This window comes from Choloepus didactylus, chromosome 6 (assembly GCF_015220235.1).
Source record: "Choloepus didactylus isolate mChoDid1 chromosome 6, mChoDid1.pri, whole genome shotgun sequence".
NCBI classification, from domain to species: domain Eukaryota; kingdom Metazoa; phylum Chordata; class Mammalia; order Pilosa; family Megalonychidae; genus Choloepus; species Choloepus didactylus.
Window position 1 is genome coordinate 125,610,877 of NC_051312.1, and position 6,229 is coordinate 125,617,105.

Sequence of the window (6,229 nt, forward strand, 5' to 3'; positions counted from 1 at the left end):
CTTGGTTCTGACAGAGGTAGAAGTCCGACTGAATCTCCCTGAGATTCAAAAGGGAAGGGCTGGGATATATAGTTCTAAGTATGTGAACTGGGTAATCTCAGCCACAGGAGGAGGTAGCACAGTCCACCCAAGCAGGATCTGACCTAAAAAGCGTTAAGACCCAATTTGTATTATATAATAAAATTTTGTCTCCCTTTCCAGGCAAGTTTGGGGCAGAGGTAGAAAGGAGCAGGAATTGAGAGATTCTCCTTGCCCTGCTAATAATTATGTTCACTTGGGTATAAGATAAAGTATCAGGGTGTCTGCATCCATAGGGGGCTGTGAGGTATTGAGGGCTGTATCACAAGATCCCACTTTAGCCCCAGAAAATACAAGCTCTGTGCCTCTGTGTAACACTCAGAATCTAGGGCAGAGAACCTCCTGCTAGCTAAGGCCACAGCTAAGTTTGACATTAGGTGACTCTTCAGGGGCCCAAGAAGAGTCCTTTCCAAGCATGAGAGTGGGTATGGGGTGGGCAAGGTGGTCTCCCAAGCCCTGCCAACTCTAGGTTTCAGTGAATCCCCTCTAGAGGCAGGTAAACCAGGGTCAGTGGTTCCTGCCCCACCCACCAGAAGCTCTAATATTCACAACTTCTCAGGAGGTCAGAGCTGGGAGGATACCTTGTGATCATCTGGTCAAACCCTGTGGTTTTCCAGGAACTGAGGCCCAGAAAGGGGAAGGAACTTGCCCAGAGTCACACAGCAAGTTGGCCTCAAAGGCTAGAGACAGATAGATACCTTTTAAAACTTTCTGCAAATTGCTCCAAGTCTCAATCTCATCGACACCACCCCATGAATACTGGGTACCCATGACACTGGGAACTGCTAGGGGTCCCCAACTCTCCAAGAAAACAAGATACTTTGGTTACTGGTAGCTTTCTTACTACCCAGCATCCACATTCCCTTTGGTTGAGGGCTGGGGAAGGGCCCACTTTCACTGTAGACATGGTGATCTTGCAGTTCTCTCCCAGACTGCAGATGGAATCAGGATGCTCGTGGTGCCAGCCCATTCTGGACCTCTAGCCTTTGTTTCCTGAGTGACCATTATTAAATCCACTAAGGAAGGGACATTGGTAAGACTCTCATCTTCAGGACTCTGCCCCCATCTCTGAGTTCCCTTTCAGGAAGCTTCTTAAGGAGCTTCAGCTCACTCTGCCACCAGTTGTTGCTTTCTGGAAACTCCCTCCTTCTTTCCCTCTGTGCGCGCACACACACACAAGAGACTGACCCTAGTTATCTGTCATGGAGCTGTAGCAAGCTGATACCATCCTCTTCTTTCTCCTTGTTTTTCATACCTTTCAGTCTCTGGTGGGCAAAGCCCTCAAATACAATGTCGTCATCCTTTGTGTCAAGTTCTGTGAGATCAGTATTTACTGGAGCCTCATTCTCTGGAACTTCCCAATGTGGGGGTTCCTACTAGGACTTAGGGTACATCAGAGTGAAGGGCACTTCAGTGGCCACATCACTGCATACAAGATCTCCCAGCAGGCCGTGCCAACACAACTCTAGCTTCACTTTCACTTTGTTGGAAACAATGATCCCTGAGATCTTCCGGTTGGCTCCTTCCCTCAGCAGGGTGCTAGAGGCCAAGTTCACATCTTCATGCTTGAGCTTCACATCCCCTCTTCTTTCAGTTGTTGGCCAGGAAGGAGGTAAGCATGTAGACTTTGCAGAACATTCAGCTGGGTGCCACTGTGCCATCAGCCTCTTCCATGGCCACAAGGCACTTTTACTGGGCCATGCTGAAAAGACAAAGGTCTGCATTCTGGCACACTGAGATCTTGATCTTTACTGTCTTATTTGTGTTGTTTGTGACATGAACATTGACACTGATGGGTTCCCTGTGGTAATAAATCTCCTTATCCAGGGAGGCATCTAGGTGCAAGGGCTTGTCTGACCTGAGGAGCTCCCCGGTGGTTTTAGCTATGGACTGGGGACCAGGCTCTTGGGGCATTCTGAACCTTCCAGATGACCAGGCACACAGAATTCTGCTTGTGGATCTTCTCCAGATCCTCTGTGCAAAAGGCCTTTCCCATTTCTTCAGGCCCTGGCTGCAGTGTCACAGAGCCTGAGAGATCTGTAGGGGGTGTCAAAGGTGAAAGGGTAGGCATGCTTGCCTACCTTCTTGTTGAGGTGTTCCTGCAATCATGTCAGGGGCTTCCTGTCCTCAGTGACTGGCAGGAAGGACTGCACATTAGCCACAAATGGTTCCTTGCCAAAGGTCAGGCCCAGTGACTACAGCAGAAGGCACTGGTCAGTGTCACATAGACTCTCCATCTGGGCTTGCTTTCTTGAACACTCATATCCCTTTGTCACCTATAGTCTGTGGCAGTTGCAGGGAGGTCTGCGGTGTCAGTGGCCAGCAGGAGGGGTACAGGACAGCCTGCTCCCAGCTCCCTACTTGGCTTAGATGTGAGTTGGCAAAAAAGACACAGAGGGATGTTTGAGCCTTGAGGCCTTTTTACAAGAAAAGAGGAAAAAAAGAACTGTCAGAATACAGGGTAGATAGCCTCATAGAAACCAAGGGCCAGATTCCAAAAATTAGCAGGCATTTTATGGTGTCCAAAGTTGCAAAACATATATATTCAAGAAAAAATAAGAAGAAAAAGCTACTGAATTTGACCATTGACAGGTCACTGTTGACCCTTGGGATCATAGTATCTTTAGTGAAAGGGGTGGGAACCAAAGTTTACACAGTAAAGATAATGACTTGGATTTTCAGAATGGATTTACATTATTGGCTGAGAAGGTTAGAGCTTCCTGCCTCACTAATTTCTCATAGACAGTTGCATGATTCTGTTTCTTTTTTTAACCTCTCTACACATTAAGAAGGGCTAGTTACACTCATCGCTATATTCAAGCAGCTGTTGCATCTGGAGGATCTCTCAATAGCCACAATCTATACACTGCATAGCATCTCTAATTGAGTGTTTGGTTTATTTGTATTTTTTTCTTCTTTGATGTGGAGATACAGCTTTTGCCCTGGTCTTTGCTCCTTGATTCCTTTCTAGCAGAAGCTGTGGAATTTTAATGAGGCCATGTCTTTGCTGGTGGGCAGAGAGATAAATGGCTTTCAGGTGTTAATGAGATATCTTCAAAATTTATGCCCATTGTTAGAGAGCTGATGGCTCCCTGCTGGATTGTCAGACCTTGCTTAAATGGACAACCAAAGGCATTTTCAGCCCTGCATTAATTTCAGTCATCAGTCAAGAATATTCAACAAATGCACCAAAAATGCAAGCCATTTTAATCATGAACTTTATTCCCCTCCACCTTCAAACTTTCATGTCTCTAACCTCAAAGAGAATTGTTACTTTTCACTTCCAAGGTTAACTTCTCAAACTGTGCTTTTGATTCCAATTCTTGTCACCTCCTCTGGCATTCATCCATCATTTATCCTATCACTCAGATATGTTCAACTTGTTCTCTTCAAATGCTTCTTTCCTTCAGTCTACAGATCTATTTCAGCCTCCCCCTCCTAAGAAAAATTTATCACTTGACCCTGCTTTTCTCTCAAATTATTGCACTCTTCCCCTCCTTTTTACTGTAAAACATTTTGCAAGAGAACACTACACTTTGTGTGTCATTTCCTCATCTTTTTTCTCTCCTTCATCACACTGATATTGAAAATACTTTGAAAAGGTCAATAATGACCTTCCAACTGCCAAATCCAATGAACTCTTCTTAGTCCTCTCCTACCTGACCTCTCGAGCCAACTGATTCTCTTCATGACACTGTCTTACATGACATCCTGGAGAGCAAATATTTTCTGTTTCTTCTCCCTCTCTGATCGCTTGCTTCTGAGTCATTGTCTATGGATTCCTGTTTCTCTGTCTATTCCTTAATGCTGAGGTTTATCAGATTTGTGTTCAAGGCCTTCTTTTCATTCTTATTTCAGAAATTCTTCATAGGACCCCTTGTCCTCATTAATGAATTCAAATATCTTCAAAATGCCCACACAACTCCCAAATCTGAATTGGTGGTCTTTCATTCTCTCCTGAGAATTAGACCAGTGCTGTCCAATAGAAATTTCTGCAATGATAGAAATGTTTTCTTCTCTATGTGATATGGTGGTCACTAACCACATGTGGCTTTTGAACACTTGAAATGTGGTTATTGTGATAAATTAAATTTTAAATTATATTTCAGTTTAAATTTTAATAGCCACGTGGCTAGTGACTACTTTATTAGACAGCGCAGCTTAAGACCCTTTGTTTGAAATTCCCATTAGATCTCTCCTTTCAAATTTTTCCCTTAAAATATCCCAAACCAGGGAGGAACCGAAGATGGCAACTAGGTGAGACAGAGAAAAAAACACCTCCATGGAAAACACTAGATAAAAAACCAGAAAGTGACCCAGAACACCACTTCCAGAGTAGCACCAGCCGGACAAGTTCTGCTAAAGCCACAGGGAATGTGCGTTTGGTGAAACCAGGAGTCTGCATTCTGAAACGAGTGAGTGAGTAGGCTGAGTCCCTTGGCCACGCTGCAGTGTGGGGAAACGGTGGGTTGGCGTTTTTTTTTTTTTTAAAAAAAAGAAGCCCGGGAACAGCTGCAGATAAGATGGGAGTGGTCTGAACTAACGCCTCAGTGTCTGGGGTGGAGGATACCCCTTTCCACACCCACTGCTGATTGTCTCGGGTCCAGGGAAGCAAATGGGAGACGCATGACTTGCAGCCGTCTCCCCGGCGGGCGGGGCTACTCCTGCCTGGGGCTGAACACACAGCACAGAGCTGAGCCAAGAAACCCAGCCTGACAGGGAGTCTTTCCCGCAGCACCACTCACACGACACAATATCGGCCATGGACAGTGGCCTTGAATACACCCATGGCTGATCATCCCAGAGCTGGGAGAGCGGAGCTGTGCGGAAAGGGGGAAGTTAATGCGTCCCATTCAACCATCTTTGAAGCGGGCTGGGAACGTCCCTACACAGCCCGGCAGCCCAGGGCTTCCCTGGAGGCCAGCGCTCACTTGTGACATGGCACGGCCCTCCCCCCCTCAGCAGAGGTCCTGAAAAAGCACAGCAGGGAGGGGGGAACCGCTCGGAAATCCCAGGGAACCTAAGCCAATACCAAGGACTTTTGTGTCAGTGGCAGAGAACAGCCTTAAATCTCCGGGAACACCTGGGAGGTTTGATTGTTAAACCTGCCCTTCCTCCCTAACTGCTCAGGCACACGCCCCTCATTGAGGACAGACAGCACTGATAACACACCCAAATTAAGTGCATCAATTGGACCCCAAAAGAATCAGATCCCCACATACCACAAAGTTGGGGAGAACTGACTTGAGGGGAATAAGTGACTCACGGACGCCATCTGCTGGTTAGTTAGAGAAAGTGTATGTCACCAAGCTGCAATTCTAACAAATTAAAGATCAAGTAAAGCAAATGCCAAGAGGCCAAAAACAACAGAAAATCTTAAAGCATGTGGTAAAACCAGACGACATGGAGAACCTGAACCCAAACACTCAAATCAAAAGATCCGAAGACACAGAGTTCCTGGCAGAATTAATCAAAGAACTACAGACAAGCAATGAGAGCATGGCACAGGATATAAAAGACTTGAAGAAGAGCATGGCACAGAATATAGAAGACATAAAGAAGACCCTAGAAGAGCATAAAGAAGACATTGCAAGAGTAAATAAAAAATAGAAGATCTTATGGAAATTAAAGAAACTGTAGGCCAAATTAAAAAGACTCTGGATACTCATAATACAAGATTAGAGGAAGTTGAACAACAACTCAGCCTCCGTGAGGAGCACAGAACAGAAAATGAAAGAACAAAAGAAAGAATGGGGAAAAAAATCAAAAAAATCGAAATGGATCTCAGGGATATGATAGATAAAATCAAACGTCCAAATTTAAGACTCATTGGTGTCCCTGAAGGGGAAGAGAAGGGTAAAGGTCTAGAAAGAGTATTCAAAGAAATTGTTGGAGAAAACTTCCCAAACCTTCTACACAATATAAATACACAAAGCATAAATGCCCAGCAAACTCCAAATAGAATAAATTCAAACAAACCCACTCCAAGACATATTCTGATCAGACTGTCAAATACTGAAGAGAAGGAGCAAGTTCTGAAAGCAGCAAGAGAAAAGCAATTCACCGCATACAAAGGAAACAACATAAGACTAAGTAATGACTACTCAGCGGCCACCATGGAGGCGAGAAGGCAGTGGCATGACATATTTAA

At 45.1% G+C, this 6,229-nt stretch overlaps 1 pseudogene; it reads right to left on the reverse strand.

Annotated features, from left to right (window-relative positions):
* Nucleotides 1–1,271: 1,271 nt before the first annotated feature.
* On the reverse strand, nt 1,272–3,847 carry LOC119537294 (annotated as a pseudogene).
* Between the last annotated feature and the right edge of the window lie 2,382 nt (nt 3,848–6,229).